Source organism: Molossus molossus, unplaced genomic scaffold (assembly GCF_014108415.1).
Source record: "Molossus molossus isolate mMolMol1 unplaced genomic scaffold, mMolMol1.p scaffold_m16_p_17, whole genome shotgun sequence".
Taxonomy (NCBI): Eukaryota; Metazoa; Chordata; class Mammalia; order Chiroptera; family Molossidae; genus Molossus; species Molossus molossus.
Genome location: NW_023425352.1, coordinates 11,559,334 through 11,577,791, shown reverse-complemented (window position 1 = coordinate 11,577,791; position 18,458 = coordinate 11,559,334). Strand labels below are relative to the sequence as shown.

Below are 18,458 nucleotides of genomic sequence, written 5' to 3'. Positions count from 1 at the left end.
ATTAACAGACCAGGTCAGCTCAGTGCTTATGCACCTGGTAATTTCTATGTAAACAAAATAAGGGGAGGCAACAAAAGCCGCTGCTATTGTAACTATCACAAGCAAATATTCTTTGGTTAGTTGACTTTTCTTATATGAAATCCTCTTTCTAATCATTGTTAATAGTAAATAATAGGCCCCAGAAATGAAGAGTACCATTATTTTAAAATCCTTTTCAACATGTTTCTTGCCTGCCGTAAAATGAAGAACCTGAGACTGGAGGGATTTACATCCTAGCTTACAGCATTCTTTTCTAGTGTCTTCTCCTTGCCTTCCAAGTAGTTATTGGATCAACAGGGAATGTTGGCTCCCTTCCACGGGGAATTGAGGGTTAAGAAATTCTCAGGAAAAGTTTAAATAATTCAAACTTTTGTTTCAGTAAATGTTAGGAAATAATTAGACTTTTGAAATTAAGCAATGAGTATTTCTACAGAAGTCTAGTGGGGTTAGGGATTTAAAGGCCCTCTGCAATCTTAGCTGAAAAAACAACAATAAATAGTAAAACCACTAGGTAGGTGCAGGACTTAGTGCAGGCTTCAGGCGTAAAGAAGTTCAGGAGAGACACTTTGATGACACCTATGGTAACCAGAAGAGCTTGCTGGAGAAATTAGGTCTCAGGCTGGGACTTCAGGGATAAGAGGACAGAATTTGGGCAGGGAGAGGAAGCATGTCTGTGTTTTACACCTGAGAGCCACAGTGGGAACCGGTGAATTCTTTCACATTTTGAGTGTATCAGGTATTTCCAGGGAATCAGCAAACATAAGAATTTCATTGTAAGTGGCTAAAATGATTGGCCCTTACATAGCAGGCGAACTTCACAGTGATGACCCCCTGGGAAGAGGAACGACTCCCACTGAGGCCCACCTGACCAGCTGGCAGCCAGAACGGCCCCCAGTTTTTGCAGACAGATCTTCAAAAGATAAGGGGTCAGCAGGTTGGGTTTATGCAAACGACATGTTCAAACTCTACTTGGGAGCACAAGTAAACAGTAAACCAGAAGAGCGGACCGTTAGCTGAATCAGAGCTGGCCGAATGCTACACAGGATGCGCTTGATAAGGAATGATAGGTCCCCGCGGCCCGGAGGAAGGCAGCGAATGGAGGGTGCTTCCCAGCCCAGCTCTGCTCGTCAGATCTCAGCTCGGACCTCCAGTGCAGAGCCGACCAGAAGCTCCGCATTTAGGAATCACAATATAGTTTATGCTTTTCTTCAGATAAGATGATGACAGAGGTATAGACTTTATATATATATATATATAATAGATATCTATAGATATATATTTATAGATGATATATGTGTGTATATATAGATGACATATATATAATAGCTACCTATAAATATATATTTATAGATTATATATATGTATATATGTGTGTGTGTATATATACACAGAGAGAGAGAGAGATGATGTATAAAATGAACCTTAGAGTTGCCCTAAGAGTCTGCCCACCTGTTTGTCTCCCCCAGCAGTCTCTCCCCATCCCCAGTCTCATCCTTCCTCACTATCTCCAAACCTAGACTCAGTGACGGACATTCTCTCCACTACTTCCCATCACTCCACGCCGCGTTATATTAGATTCCGGGCACCCTGCCAATTCTCTAGGTCTTTCCTATTCCATATGGGGACATTTATCCCTGGCTTTGATGACTATAGTGGTTTAAAAACATGTCCACAAGCTTTTTGATACCCTCTCTTCAAACGTGGGGCCCAGTTCTCCTCCCCATGAGGGTGGGCTGACTCTGACTGGCTTCCCCAGAGGACAAAGCAGGAGTCGCAGTGTGCGGTGTCGATGTGGGTCACCCCAGCTCCTCGGTCCCCCTCGATCACGTGCTCTGGGAAAAGGGCGCTCGCTGTGGAGAGGCCCACGTGGTGAGGATCTGAGGACCTGGTCAGCAGCCCCAAGGAGCTGAGGCCTCTTGCCAGTAGCCACGAGGGTGAGCCTCGAGGTGGAGCCTCAAGTCCCGGCTCGTAGCCCTGGCCAGCATCTCAGCTGCAACCTCATGAATGACCTTGGGCCAGAACCACTCAGCTAAGCTGCTTCCAGATTTGACTCACAGAATCTGAGACTAATAAATGCTTGTTATTTTCGGCATCCAAGATTGGGTGCAATTTGTTATATTATGGGTGCCGAGTACGATGACCTATCAGAGGAGCGTGCTGTGCTGAAGTAGAAACGGCAGGCAGTCAGGTGCGAGGGCCTCACTTTTGACAGGCCTTGGAAGGCCAGGCGGGTCTCTGCTCGCCCCGCCCTGCGCACAGGTGGGCGGGGCCTCGTGCTGACGCTGGCACCCGGCAGAGCCTTCTGACCCCGCCCCTGTCATCCTCTCTATCGTGGAACTCAGTCATCACAGCCCCTCCAAAGAAATGGCAAAAGGCGGATCGTGGGCGAGCGTAATATTAACTGTAATTCTGAGACCCCCAACCATGGCCTTTTGGGGTGTAATTGGACTTTTCTTCTGCCTTACAGACGCCCATGGCCTGGGAGGGGCACAAGATCCCAGCCAGCCCCGTCTGGCATGAGACTCTGGTAGAAACCCCCAAGGAGAACGCTTAGAAGGGGCCGGGCGGCCCCAAAGTCTATGAAATGGATTTAAGCTTTTCCTTAAAGTGACCTTGCATTTGCATTGTTTCACCCAAATCTGGATTTATTGCATTGTGCTTTTTAAGTAAAAATACCTTCATGACCTGAGATGGAAACACTAATAAAAAGAAGTCATACCAACCCAAATGCTTTATGGATATTGGTAGTAAAACTGCAAAAAGGAAAAGTTTGAAGAGAAAAATGAAGATGTTAAGAATTATCAAAACATCAGTACTTCTTTCTATAGCTGATGTGTATATAGAAGATATTTAAATATAAATGATTTATGAACCAAAACGAGAAGTTCAGCATAGCACAGTAATGGCATGGTTATTGAAACCACCTGAAATTTTTCTAGTGCCACCGAGTCAAATAAGGAAATGACAGCTGACGTTGCTCAGAATGAGAGAGCATTAGGCAGATTTCAGTAGACACTCTTGTAGTTTCACAAAAGGGGGTCCATGAGGACTGGAAGGTAGTTTAGATAATGCAATTATTTAATCAAGAATGACAAATACCAGCCATCACATGACCTGCTTTTTAAAGTGAAGGAAGCCAGGGACGAAAGGGGGGTGTCAAAAGAGGCAGAGGAAGAATAAATGACAAAGGGAAGAGAAAACATAGTTACACAGAGTCTAAAAGAGATGGGTGCAGATTGCTGTCACGCTGTTGTTTTTGTCTCAAAAGTTTATATATGACCTAATATGTATTGAAAGATAAAAAGAAAACTGTAAATGACAACTTTTTTAAAAGGAGGATAGAGGCTCTAGTTACAGCCTCTATTGAGGGTATGGCAATATCCATCATTGACCTCTAACTGTGGCTGTCTCCGTGGTGAAGTCTTACGGGGACTGCTCATGTGTTGAGAAAATCAACTAGCAGGTGCCATGGATGTGTACCTGGTATCAGTACCCGAAACATAATAGGACCGACCATCACGTCACACAGTAGTTGGCTTTCCAAAGTGCTGCATCAGTCTAAAGGATTGATGAGTCCCCTCATTGTGAAATGGCATGATCCTAAATGTAAAAACAGTTTTATAACTCTACCTTTTCAAATATGGTTAAATGAAAAGATTAACAGAATGTAGTGGATCATTCAAGGTTAACAAAAAATGCCTATGTTTCAAACCTAAGAGTGAAAATATTTCTTTAACGCTCGTGGGTTTTTTACCTCACTGATTTTGACTCACCTCATTACCCAGGGCTGTAGGTCAAGATGGTGCCGGCCCAGGGTCCGAAATCGCTCTCAACCCAGCCCCATATGTTCACCAAATATTTTGGCACCAAGATTTACCGGAAGTGAAGAATTCTGTGCTTATACATAGGTCATTTGGCATTGCCTGAGCTTGGGAAATTATTTTTCTTTTAAGCCTTCTCTGTTGGAGAAGCACTACAGTTTGTCAACTGGCATTTATATGCTTTAATAAAGAAAACAGTGAAGACTGGTAGCTAAGATGTAATTTTGGAAAATTTTCCAAAGATAAATAGCCCATCTAAATTACGTGTATTTTAAAATAACATAGCCTTCTTTCATATGTAAATAAGTAACCAGAATAATATTCTTTCTCAAAAGTCAGTAAAGAGTATCTCTAGCAAAAAAATTCCCCTTTTCATGCTGGCTTATGTGGTACTATAAGAGCAGATTTAAATTTTTTTTAACTAAGAAGTAAATCAGAAATAAAGCAACCTCTTTTACATAAAGAATAACATAGAGAAAAGAATAGAAGAAATTAAGTTTATTCTACAGAAACAAAGGTCAAATGGATTAAAAATTATTTAGAATTTTTAGCCCAAGGAAAATACAACCTATGTCCAGTAAGTAGGTGCATGGATTATTATCTTCATATCATTAAGATATTAGTGCTGCTTCTTTTTTTTTTTCATATTTTTTCTTTATTGATTTTAGAGAGACAGGAAGTGAGAGGGGGAGAGAGAGAGAGAGAGAGAAACATTCATGAAAGAGAAAATCAATTGGCCGCCTCCTGCATGACCCCCACTGGGGATCGGGCCCACAACCTGGGCATGTGCCCTGAACGGGAATCAAACCAGCGACCTCTTGGTGCATGGGTTGATGCTCAACCACTGAGCCACACCGGCCGGGTGGTAGTAGTGCTTCTTTACCCCACAGTAAAGGGAGAATATTAATTATTTTTGTGATTCAACATGTGTGAATCACAAAAAGCTCTTTGATTTGTTCTTGTTAAGACCATTCTGTGTGCACTGTATGTATTTTCTTGTCAAAGCCTTTACTTAAAGATTGAAATGTTTCTAATAATGGTGAAGTGGCCCCATGATATAAATTATTATAGCCACACCTTCCTGTAACCCAGTAATTAACATATGCATGTTATTTTCACTACATGCATACTATATATGCTACCCGCACAGACACATGTACACATATAATATGTTCCTAGTGGGTCAACACTTAGAATAACACTTCATTCAAAAGTGACTAATATAGTTTGAACATTTGCTAAGAATATAGTGATTACTATTGCTTTTCGTCATTTCTTTTGTATTTTCTTAATAATACTAAAATGTACGTTAAAGACAAAGACGACATAGGAACGCCTCCTATGGTAAGTGGGGAAGGTCTATTATCAGCAGCACTTAGGAGTCAAACGGCCTAGGAATCATAAGGATGATCTGTGACTCGAGCTGCATCTAAAAGCAAAAGTGTGATGCAACCCTGGCCAGTTTGGCTCAGTGGTTGGAGCGTCAGCCCACAGACCAGTGAGTCCCAGGTTTGATTCCAGTCAAGGGCGCGTACCTCGGCTGCGGTTCATCCCCGGCTCTGTCGGGGTTGTGAGGGAGGCAGCCAGTCGATGTGTCTCTGTCACATTGATGTTTCTCTCTCTCTCCCCCCTCCCCCCACTCTATCTGAAGATAAATGGAAAAATATCCTTGGGTGAGGATATGAAAAAAAAATATGTGATTCTAAGAGGGGAAAAAAAAAAAACCCAAAAAGACAAATAGCTAAATTAGAGAAATATTTACAATACAATACATTGCTGTTGAATTTTCTTTCATCCAAACCTTTTCACAGTGATCCAAACCTGTAAATGTATTTGACAGCATTTCAAGGACTTGTCAAAGGAACCCGTGTGCAGTGTAGGTGTTGGGAATAGTTTTAGTGCCGTGTTCATGCTTTACAAAAATAATCTAATTTCTGCGATAAATGTTTCATGTTATAATTCAGCTTCATCTCTGAGTTCAGACTGTGCTCTCAGAAACTTGGAGACAAGAAGTAGCTTGGTTGGGGAGGAACCGAAGTCATTTAGGAGCCAATTAGTCAGTCCTGGAATAATTCTTACTTTTGTGGTGGTTTCCAAAGGAGAAAATGGAAAAAAAAAAAAATTCCTCTTCACTGCTCTGCTCCCTGGACAGTTTGGGAGGTGGAACTCTTCTGTCCCCATTTGCTAAACCAGGGAATTTCTGAAATTCCTTCCAGCTCCAATTCTCCGGTTCTAAGAATATCCCCCTTCCTATCATTGCATCTCCTCCTCCTTCCAGAATGTTAACGCAGTGGCCTCTTATCTTACATCTATCTGTGTGAGAAAGGGTAAAGAAAACCTAATGTCGTTTCTTTGTGATTAATGCATTCGTCAGATTCTTTCCAAGTAGCAAATTAATTTATTGTGTTTTCTTCGTGAATGCAAATTAAAGCTATGCAAACTATTGTGTTAAAACTTAGCAGTCCTTTTTCATAAATTAGAGCTAACTGATTTAATGTTAATGAAAGGAACTATATTCAAATACAAATTTTAGTAACATGGGTGGAAAGAAAATCTTAGACTTCACAAGCTTTGCCTTACATAAAATTCATGTAACTTCAACACCAAGTCATTAAAATGTAATGTTCTATAGTGAAGCCTGAATGAACCGCCTTGGATAAAACTCGGAAAATGTCCTTAATAAATGTCTGGTTTTATGTATCCCTGAGAAAAAAGTTATGTATCCCTGACTAAAAAATTAGTCTGAATACTAATCATATTCTATTGATTAGTTACCTGAAACCAAGGGCCTCAGATTCAGTTTTTGATAATCACTGTCTTTTCTTTTGTTTGAATATTCTCATCGAAACTGGAAGTAAAACTCTTTATTTAAATGAGGAAGTATTTTGCTCATGTTCATACTGATTATACAAAAAGTACCAGTATAAATTAAACAAGGATATTTTTCAGCTTATTGGTCCTTAGGACTTAGTCTACCAACCCACGAATATATGTATGTATTTATGTATATAGAAAGTGTCTTTCTTAGTCCGATTTTAGGAATGTATCCTATGAGCTTCATTCTCTCCCATGTTTAAGATGATCTCAGTGTACTTCCATGGGACTGTGGGAACCACACTGAATCCCTGTGTTTTTTGCCATAACTCTCTGTAAGCTCCCGTTTCTAGAATATTTATCCTGAAGAACGTGAGAGAATCAAAAGCAGTATCCTCTCTTGCTTTTTGTATTTTAATTGCATTTCTGCTTGGTTTTCACTCAGTTCAGTGAGGAGAAATTTTGACTTTTTTATGGTAAACTTTACGCTTTTATTAAATGTATTGACTTTTTATATTGACTAAATAAGCAGAAACTATAGGGGTTAATTATGCTCACATTTTTAAACGGGAACATTGATAGAAGCAAAGTTTGACTACATCTGTTTCATACTGGGGGTTTGGAATTTTCGTTTAATTAAAGTACGTGGGGGCCTGGCCAGTTTGGCTCAGCGGTTGGAGCGTCGGCCTGCGGTCCAGAGAGACCCGGGTTCGGTTCCCGCTAAGGGCATGTACCTCGGTGGCAGTTTGTCCCCGGCCCTGGTTGGGATCGTGTGGGTGGTGACCACTCAGTGTGTCTCTCTCACGTTGATGTTTCTCTCTCTCTTCCTCCCTCTCTCCCTCCTGCTCTGTCTGAAGATAAATGCAAAAATGTCCTCGGGTGAGGATAAAAAAAAATTAATTAAAATAAATAAATAAATAAAGTACTTGGGTTTTTAAGATGAATGTTTGCAATGTTCACTAGATGTAAGAGGTGGTGCCGCACTTACCTGGTAGGGGAGATGTCATGATCGCACAGGTGCTTTCCCGGGGCAAGACCCGCCCTGGCCCTTCGGGGTCGCTGCCTCCCCCCCTTCCCCGCCCCCCCCCCCATGATCCCCTGAAGGCGGGAAACTCCGCTGCGAAATTTGTGGTGTTTCTAAGCATTCACGCTCTCCCCTTAGAGAAAAATAAAATAAAATAAAATAATAACAGGTAGTGCCAGGTTAGATTTAGTGCTCACTTAATCCTAAGGCTAATCATTTAAATTGAGAAAGAGCACTCTAATGTGTAAATCTTGGATACATTCCATACTATTTTTATGTCATACTAAAAGTCATAAAAATTAATAAAACAATTAAGTTAAAACTGAAATACATCCAAAATCCTTTTTGGCTCCTCACCTAAGAACTAGAGAAGGGCCCGGTATGAAGGCTCCATGCTTGGGTAAGTCAGAGGGCCCGGGTAGTCGATCCTGCCTCCATGGTCCTCATTGTTGGGTTTTACTTTAAGAGAACGTGAACTCCCGGAGGAACACCCCAGCCTTTAATGAGGAACATATGTACTATTTTTCACCCACATTTTAGCTTTTATCTTGGCTTCCTTAACATCTTCTTTCAAAATGTCAGCAGTGATTAGACTACGTTATGGGATAATTAATATGAACTTTTATAGTAAAGCTAATTTTGAGTAATGGTAGAACAAAACACACGTCAAGATGTTAAAGATGGAGATTTGCACAGATGGCTTTTGTATATAAAAGAATAGATATTCTCTCTCTTCAGTTCACCTTTCTTTCCCGATAGCAAACCAGCACAAACGTTTGAGGAAGGTTGAGTGACCCGTGTGGAAGAAGCACCTTGTGGAGTTTGGTGGTTCCTGAAACCCTTTCGTAGAATATGGACCAGAGTCACGCATATTCTAATGTTGGCCATTTCAGGGAGCTGAGGAGATCTTCTCTCATGTCCTTGGACTTGGGCTGTGGCTGGGCTTCATTAGCTGTGTCCGATTCACACCTGAATACCAGTGCTCCATGTGTCAAGTCCCCTTCATGGAGCATCCTATGCCATTTTCTTCTTCTAAGCTGGCCTTTCCCCAAATTTGTTAAAATTACCGAACAGTCTGTTTCATCCCACAGTAATTCTAGAGATGTATGGGATGTTTCCCCATAGGTTGCGCCTGCCATGTAGGATGACACCTCTGAACACTGGCCGGGCCCAGAGTCGGGGTGTGACACCTCTTCACGTTGGGCCATAAGCCTCAGGACACAATCTGGTCCGACCACGAAGGCACCGTTGCTGGAGACTGGTCTGCACAGTTCAGTCAAACAGCCAAGCAGTTCAACAACCTACAATTTAATCATTGCTTTTATTGGAATTAAAATTTAATTTTAGATCTGAGCGAGCTAAGCTGTTCCTGCTTCAGCTGGGTCAGTTCAGGCCACGGAAGGCGTTCTGCACAAAGACAGGCATGTCATCTCGGGCAGCTCCGCGATGTTTGGAGATCACTGTTGACCGCCTCCTGCAAAGGACGCTGTGGATATGCCGCCGAAAGTGATCGCTGCTGGACCGTAGATATCTCGTCATGAGTGTTAGGATCTGTCTTTTCTGTACACTGACCTTCCCTTCTTGCAGATTATTCTAGCTCTCTGGGGAAAAAAATGATATTCCTTTGGCATTGTGGCTCATTGGCTCCAGAACAGTATTTTTACTTCTCCATTCTCTTCTCTCAATGAGTAGTTGGTCAAAGAAATAAAAACAACTGGTTGGGCCCTGGCTGGTTTTCTCAGTGGTTAGAGCATTGGCCTGGGGGCCCAAGAATCACAGGTTCCAGTCCTGGTCAAGGGCACCTGCCATGGTTGCAGGCTCAGGTTCAATCCCCAGACCCCAGGGTCTCACATCAATGTTTCTCGCCTTCCTTTCCTCCCTGTCTCCCTCTGTGTCTCCCTCCCTCCCTCCCTCTCTCCTTCCTTTCCTCCCTTCCTCCCTCCCTCCCTCCCTCCCTCCCTCCCTCCTTCCTTCTCACTCTATCTAAAAAAAAAAAAATCAATGAAAAAATACCCTTGGAGTGAGGATTTAAAAAACACTAGTTGACTATGTGCAACTCCAGAAAGTGAAATGGGAATGTAATATAATTAATTCAAATCTGAACTTATTCAGAGGATTGTCTTTTGTGCTGATGATCATGATCCCAGTTTGTCCAAACACTTCTCAAAAGGTGGTCTTTTACCAAAGAAAGGGGGTGACTCAACTTACTTTGTCATTTATAAATCAGCTATTTATAGTTTCTCCTTTCAAGATCCTTTTTGATATTGTTTAGGGAAAGTCCTAAATACCTTTGCAAATAAAAAGTATAATTTTCATTTCTCCAACTTTAATAATTAAGGATTTGAAGTAAAATAATATGAAACTAAATCTGATGAAATAGATCTGCTTTTCTAAAACTTTGTCTTTATTGTTGAAAGTATTACAGATGTCCCCTTTTCCCCCATTGACCCCACCCCCACTTTCACCCCACTATTATCTGTGTCCATCGGTTTTTTAAAGCTTGATGGCACTTCTGCTATATTTCTCTACATTGTTAATAAATACAATACCTCTAAAATGTAAGTGTTTCCTTTACTAACAAAAAAATTCTCTAATTATGGGAACTCATTGACCACTGGGCTGAATGTCAGCGGCATCTGGGTGGTGCACTGGCCCCTTGCCCAGACCTCAGAGTAAGACGAATTTGAAAACCCTTTAGAGAATGCAGCCCAGAGCCCACACCGCTCAGAAGACCCTGCTCTAATCTCCATTGATCATAAGAGACTTCCTTTATTGACCTGGAAGCAAGTGTTTTCATCTTGGTGCCAGCTACGGCACTTACTGAAAGTAGGGAGATAACATCCAAAGTGAACACGCCTAATAAAGTGGGCAACGTCGTCCATCTCGCTGCAGATGACTTTCTGATTCTCCCTCCAGCAGCCGTCTGTAATGACATGTGCCGATAGGAATTTCTATCCCCTTCCATCTCTTAACCCTTTCCATGGCCACCTTCCGAGGGACCTGCGGTGAGCAAGAAGACCCTTTTACAGACACACTGGGCAAATCACTCAGGAAACTGGTCAGGGATTGTGGAACCAATCTGTGAGAATTCTCTCTGTGGCTGGAGACAGCTTGGCGTGAATTCAGGGCCGTGTTTATCCCCCTGGATATAACATCAGAAAGTTCCAGATCTCTCAAGTCTGCTCTCTCCATGATTTACCCGCCTGTAGAGTTTAAAAGGTTCCCACTAGTGCTGACTCTTTGTGACACTTCTCGGGTTACAGTAGCTCGGAGGCCAGGGCTTTGATTGTCCCCAAAGGCAAAGTGGGGTAAAATGATACTTTTTTTTTGCACAGAAAGGTTAGCATTTATGGGACATGCTCAGTCAGACTCCCAAGATTGCTTTGGAGAATGAAAGCTTCTTTTATACGACCCTGATAGATTAAAGAGGGTCATTTAAACAAAATCCTTTTTGAAAGTCCCCGTTATGAATTACTGGGGAGAATGTGTGCTATCTGGGCCCTGGACCACTTAGCAAATGTCAGCGGAATGGTTTGAAGTCTGTTCTGAGAAATACACTGTCCAACTACACCGCCTTTTCCTTCAGCAAAAGAAACTTAATCAGGGATCATTTTGGCCACAGACATCTGTTTTTGTTAAAATGCCTTTGGCCATTAAGTTATCTGTAATAACTTTTGATAAGGTCTAAGCAATTTATAACAACATTCATGGTAAAATCGGGATTCTGTGTAGCATTTTTTTCCTCCGTTTCATCCAAATGGCTACAAGCGAGGATTTGCATAATTGTATCTCTTCCCCCACCCCCCCTTATGATCTGCGGGTTTTATATAAAAGGCATACGTCTATTTTACCCCTGGAGTTTGTTAAAATAGTATTTTGACTTTGCAGAGGCAGTTGTGTATTTTCAGTTTCTTTTCATGTTGACATTATTTAAAAATAGTGATTGCTGCGAACACAGGGCAGCAGCAGCATCACCCTTGGCAGCGCTGGGATTCACCGCTGTGGCTGCTGGCTTGTCTTCTGACGTTCAGTGTCCTGTCCTCCCAAGCCCTCTTACATACGTGCTGTGGACAGCAATACTTCCCATCGCCACCCGACACTATTTTACCCTGCTTTAAATCTTAATCTGGTTTCTTATAAATAAGTATCTGAGCTACAAGCAAAATGCGTTTGTGTCTCAGCATCTCCAGGGAAAGACTAGAGCGTGAAAGGCGAACCAATGTTTCCTCCTGGGAGGTGGTTCCTTCCGGAGCCCAGGGAAGCGGACGGCGGGTCTTCCAACGAAGATATTGGATCGTTGAGCTGCTTTGATGCCAAGCAAGTGTGGCAGCTGTTTCCATTTTTCCTCACTGTTGCACACACAGCCACGGATATTAAAGCCGTTTGGAGATGGGTTGACCACGGCGCTGGGCGGAGCCCCCAGTCTGCTCTCACTGTCGGGGCGTGAACACGGCTGAAGCGCAGCTGGCACCGTGCAGGAGCATCTCCCCGGTCACCTTGGGCTGTAGATTAATACAGCCACACAGTGCTGCAGTGTCACCCCCTCCCCTGACCCTGCCCTGCAGTGTCCCCACCGTCACCCCCACCCTCACTTAGTACCTTCTCTGCAACTAAATGCCAGGATTAGAGAAACATAGGAGAACCGATATTTCCAAACACCTTGAAGGTAAAGTGACACTGACTCTTCTAATCGGAAGCCCCTTCCTTAGCAGCACAGAGCATCGTGGTCTATCACCGAGTTCTCCTTCCAATATCATGTGTTGACACCTCTCTTAGACTAAGTATGGGATAGAAAGGTGAATAAAGCCCTGGCTGGTTTGGCTCAGTGGTTAGAGCATCGGCCTGCGATCCAGAGAGACCCGGGTTCAGTTCCCGCTAAGGGCATGTACCTCGGTTGCAGTTTGTCCCCGTCCCTGGTCGGTCGTGCGGGTGGCAGCCACTCGATGTGTTCCTTTCACATCGATGTTTCTTTCTGTCTCTCTCTCTGTTCCTCTCTCTCCCTCCCACTCTACCTGAACAAAAAATGGAAAAATGTCCTCAGGTGAGGATAAAAAAAAAAGGGTGAATAAAAACATAGTCTCTATCTTCAAAGTGCTATCAAGAGGGGTGTAGGCAGAGATTTAAAGACAAAATTGCATAATAATGTAAAGAATTAGAAAGCTAAACTTTAGAAAATTCTTTTAGGTTGTTTGGAGATTCCGAGACATAAGATCACGTCCCAGCCTGATCATGGACACTGCCCAGTCTCTTCACTCCTCTGGTAGGAGACTTACAGCCAGTTTCTTGACCCATGTTGTTGACATCATAGAACCACACCTAACAAAGTACAAACCATGCCTGCTATCACCAGTGTGGTAGAACTATATCCAGTGATCCGAAAGTCCTTAGCTAGCAGCAATAAATGCATAGCCCTAGCAAGAAAGTCCTTGAAGCCAGCCAGCCCCTGACTTCACCTGTGGCAGCCCACTCTGCTGCCCAGAGAGCACCCGTGGGCGAGGAGGCCAGCGGTGACATCCAGGTCCTTGCTGCTGGCCTGCTGAAGCCATAAATGCGTGGAGCCAGAAGTGACCTAGCAGCCACCTCCTCCAACTTCCTTCCAAGAGAAATCTCTCAAGAGACATTCTGGATTTTGCATCAAGTAAAGCTTGGAAGCCACGAACCCGGCTGGCTTACAGTTGCCATGGAATCTGGGGACTGTTTGTTGCAAACAAAAACAGGATGCGCAGGTTGTGAGTAGCCACTGACTGGTCTTAATGGGTGTGTGGAGAGTCTCAGTCCTGTCATTCTCCTACCCCTCAGGGTGTTCCCGTCTTCTCGTGGGCATTCCTCCTCCGTCATCAGTCCTCTCTTGGTCTTCTCTCCTTCTATTCTGTTCTTTGTGCCAGGGTGGCCTCATCCACTCCGGTGGCAGAGACTGCTAGCTCTCCACCCAGGATGTGACCCCTCCCCCCGGAGACAGTTGTCTCTGGGAAGTAGTACTAGCTGATGATATTGAAACAGAATTATGAGCTTATCCAGCCCAAGGTGGTCTGGAAGGAGGTTTTCTACCTTCTCATCTCCCACCTGCCACCAAGACGTCAACACCCAAGGCAACCGTAGAACCCAGACTGAAGATGGCAGAAGCATCACCATTCTGGGTCCCTGAGTAACCACACAGACAGATGCTGCTGCGGGCCCTTCCCCACATGTACCTGCTGACACCAGGCAGGATCGCCCTCCTGGGACTTCCGGTAGTGAGAACCAAACTTCGTGTGGTTACGTCACTATGACTTCAGGTTTTAACTATGGCAACAGTGGTGGTACCTACTTGTACAAGTCCAGGGTCTGCAGAGTCCATCCATGCAAATAACCCCAACTCTACACATCTGGGCTGGACTTTATCCCTGAGCTTCACACCTGCACATCCAACTAGACATCTCGGCTAAGATGCCCCACGCCACAGGTACATCCAGAACTGAACCAATGGTCCACCACCGTTCTGCACACCCAGCTCTTCCTGTTCCTCCTGCATCTGCTCAGCCACCCAAGCCAGAGAGCTGGAAGTCATCCAGATTCCTCCCTAGTTTTCACCTCCCCTATTAATCTCTTCTACCTATCTGTCCTATTCACCCCACTTCTCTGTCCTCATTGCTGCTTTCTTATCTGGTTTTAATAATAGTAGTGTTGTCCAGTGGTGTAGCTCGCTGGTTGAGCGTTGACCCAGGCACCAAGAGGCCACCTTTGATTCCTGGTCAAGGCACATGCCCAGGTTGTGGGTCCGATCCCCAGTGGGGGGCATGCAGGAGGCGGCCAATCAATGTTCTTTCTCATAGATTTTTCTCTCTCCCTCTCCCTTCCTCTCTCTCTAAAATCAGTAAAGAAAAATATTTATATAGTTTAAATAATAATAATAATAATGATAGTAGTCTCACCTGCCCACACACACTCCAGTCTATCCTTCTTGCTACTATTCAAGTTGTCTCTTTGAAATAAAAGTCTGATGATGCCTCTTCATTACTGAAAATCATTCCATGGCTCTTTCAGGCTTGCAGATTAAAAATCTATTGCCCAGTTTGATACCTAAGGCCGTTTTATGGCCCCCCTTCTGCATACCTGTCTTCTCTCTCACCGTTCTCTTATTTACACCTGTGTTCCAGCCATGGCAAATGTTCTGAACTTTCCCAAATACTCTCCTCTTAATACTGTTGAATGCGTAGTTCCCTGTACCCAGAACACACCACCTCCCTTATGCTAGGGTTCATCATCTGCCTAGTTCCTTCCCATCTTTCAAACCTCAGCGCAGAGATCATGTCCACAAGGAATCGTTGACCTCCACACCCGTCTCAGAGATTTCACCTCTGTCTGTCCTCCATGCCTTGTGCCTACTTCATAGAATTTGTCTCTGTGCAGCTGTTAGCAAACCTAGGAGCTCCTGCCTTCTTGCCCTAGCCTGATGCCATTTGGTAATAACTCTTTGAGAACAACCAGTTTTAACTATGCTGCCTGCAACATGCCCTCAATACATGTTTATGGATATAACCTGTATTGTCATCCACTCCTTTCTGCTGCACAGATGGGTAAAATATGCCTCCAAGTGCTGAGGGCAGTGTGTGGCGTTTAGTAAGCATTCAATCAATGTTAACACAATAGTTGTTTTTCATATGATTATACTTGTTTTTATTACCATCAGCATTAGTTAATGCCTTTGCCTATAATTGATTTCACACCCCTACCGATTTTTGTGTTTCTTTTCCTTTTGATTCAGAGTCATTTGTACCAAAGCAGCAGTTTGCTTCCAATGGCACTAAAGTCAGTAGAGTACGAGTCAAGGGACCTGGAGTCCTGGGTTTGGATCCCACCACTACCATGGGCTGTGTGAGCCTGAATTAGTCATGTAATCATTCTGTGCCTCTTTGTGGCCATCTGCACAGCAAAGATAAAAATAGCTTCCTGACCTACTTCTAACAGAACAGTCTTAAGGAACAACCTGGATAATGAATGTGAAATTATTTTTAACTGTAAAAAATGTATAACAGTTCATTATTAGTAATATTTCCAGCAATACAAGCAATATTAACATAAACAATGGTTTGTTCAAGGCTGTCATTCTATTTTCCCATTATCAGTTTCAAATATTTTTGCATTTTTAATGAGTGGGAAGCACTCATAAGTCATCTATATCTTCATGAGCAAGTTCTCAATTTTATTATTCAAGACATCAAAATAATTTGGCTTGAGGACTTAACACCTCATTGACAGTGTTGCTCTAAATGGATACTGTCTGTTACTCCATGTTTCTTTCAAGTGTTGTCCTTCATTTGGCATTCCACATGGTAGGCATACTACGTTATGAAGGAAGGAAGGAAGGAAGGAAGGAAGGAAGGAAGGAAGGAAGGAAGGAAGGAAGGAAGGAAGGAAGGAAGGAAGGAAGGGAGACTAGGTTATGAATGAATGAATGAATGAATGAATGAATGAATACTAGGTTATGAATGAATGAATGCATGCATGCTACTAAAGGATAGAGACAAAATCTTGAGTGCCCGGTGTTTTGTCTACTGCTTCCTATTTGACTTCAAATTTCTCACTCGTTGATGATGATCATCATCATGATGGACATTTTTAACATTTTGATTTTCAATTAGTATTGACATTCAATATTATTTTATTAGTTTTAGGTGTGCAGCATAGTGGTGAGACAATTATATAATTTACAAAAGGATCCCCGATAATTCTATTACCAACCTGACCCCATACCTAGTTACTACATTATTGACTGTATTCCCTATGCTGTACTTTACATCCCCAGGACTGTTTTATAACTACCAATTTGTACTTTTTAATCCCTTCAGCTTCTTCTCCCATTCCCCACAAACCTATCCCATTTGGCGACCCGCAGTTTGTTCCCTGTATCTGTGAATGTGTTTGTTTTGTTTGTTTATTTTGTTCTCTAGGTTCCACAGATAAGTAAAATCACATGGTATTTGTCTATTTCTGAATGACATTTCACTTGGCATAATACCTTCTAGGTCCATCTGTGTTGTCATAAATGGTAAGATTTCAATCTTTTTTTTATGGCCAAGTAATATCCCATTATATATATTAGCACAGCTCCTTTATCCACTTGTCTATTGATGGGCACTTGGGTTGCTTCCATATCTTGCCTACTTTAAATAATGCTGCAATGAACATAGGGGTGCATATATCTTCTCCAATTAGTGTTTTAGATTTCTTCAAATATATACCTGGAAGTGGAATTCCTGGGTCATATGGTAGTACCATTTTTAAATTTTTTAGGAAACTCTGTACTGTTTCCCTTAGTGCTGATTTGCAATCCCACCAACAGTGCATGAGAGGTCCCTTTTTCCCAAATCCTTGCCAACACTTGCTGTTTGTTGATTTATTGATGATAGCCATTATGACAGGTGTGAGGTGATATCTCATTGTGGTTTATGATGATTAGTAACATTGAACATCTTTTCGTATGTCTATTGGCCATCTGTATGTCCTCTTTGAAGAAGTGTCTGTTCAGGTCTTTGTCCATTTTTTAATTGGATTGTTTGATTTTTTTTTTTTTATCCTCACCCGAGGACATTTTTGCATTTTTTGTTCAGACAGAGCGGGAGGGAGAGAGAGGAAGAGATAGAGAGAGAAACATCTCTCTATAGAGATAGAGAAGGGACACATCGAGTGGTTGCCACCCACACAACCAACCAGGGCCGGGGACAAACTGCAAACGAGGCACGTGCCCTTAGCGGGAACCAAACCCGGGTCTCTCTGTACCGCAGGCCGACGCTCTAACCGCTGAGCCAAACCAGCCAGGGCGGATTGTTTGATTTTTTTGGCGTTGACTTGTACTAGTTTTTTTTGTTTGTTTTGTTTTTATAAATTTTGGATATTAACCCCTTATTGGATGTATCATTAGTGAACATCTTCTCCCATTTAGTATATTGTCTTTTCATTTTGTTGTTGGTTTCCTTTACTGTGCAAAAACTTTTTAGTTTGATGTAGTCCCATTTGCTTATTATTTCTTTTATATCCCTTGCCTGAGGAGATATTACAAAGAGAAATTTCAGAAAGTTTACTGCGTCTGTTTTCTTCTAGGAGTTTACGGTTTTGAGTCTTACATTTAAGCCTTTAATCTATTTTGAGTTTATTCTCTTACATTGTGAAAAAGGTGTTCTAGTTTTATTTATTTGCATGTATCTGTCCAATTTTCCCCACACATTTATTGAATAGACTGTCTTTACCTCATTGTATATTGTTGCCTCCTTTGTCATAGATTAATTGCCCATGTAGGTGTAGGTTTATTTCTGGCTTCTCTATTCTAGTCCATTGATCTAAGTTTTCGGTTTTATGCCAGCACCATCATGTTTGATTTCTGTAGCCTGGTAGTATTGTTTGATATCAAGTACCATGATACAACTTTGTTCTTTTTTCTCAAGATTGCTGTAGCTATTTGGGGTCTTTTGTGGTTTCATATAAACTTTAGGATTATTTTTTCTAGTTCTGTGGGAAAAAAATGTCATTGGTATTTTGATAGGGATTGCATTGAATCTATAGATTGTTTTGGGTAGTATAGACATTTTAATGATATTAATTCCTCTTATCCATGAGCACGGTATATGCTTTCATTTATTTGTTTCTTTTTTAATTTCTTATAATTTTCCAACTACAGATCTTTTTTACCTTTTTGGTTAAATTTATTTCTAGGTTTGTTTGTTTTTTATGTAATTGTAACTGGGATTGTTTTCTTAATTTCTCTTTCTGCTAGTTCTTTATTG

At 42.3% G+C, this 18,458-nt stretch overlaps 1 protein-coding gene and 1 pseudogene across 1 annotated transcript in view; both read left to right on the top strand.

Moving 5' to 3' along the window:
- Window positions 1–18,458, top strand: part of ATRNL1 (attractin like 1) — a 545,834-nt gene that overhangs the window by 516,588 nt on the left and 10,788 nt on the right. The window lies entirely within an intron of this gene.
- Window positions 7,655–7,829, top strand: LOC118632836 (annotated as a pseudogene).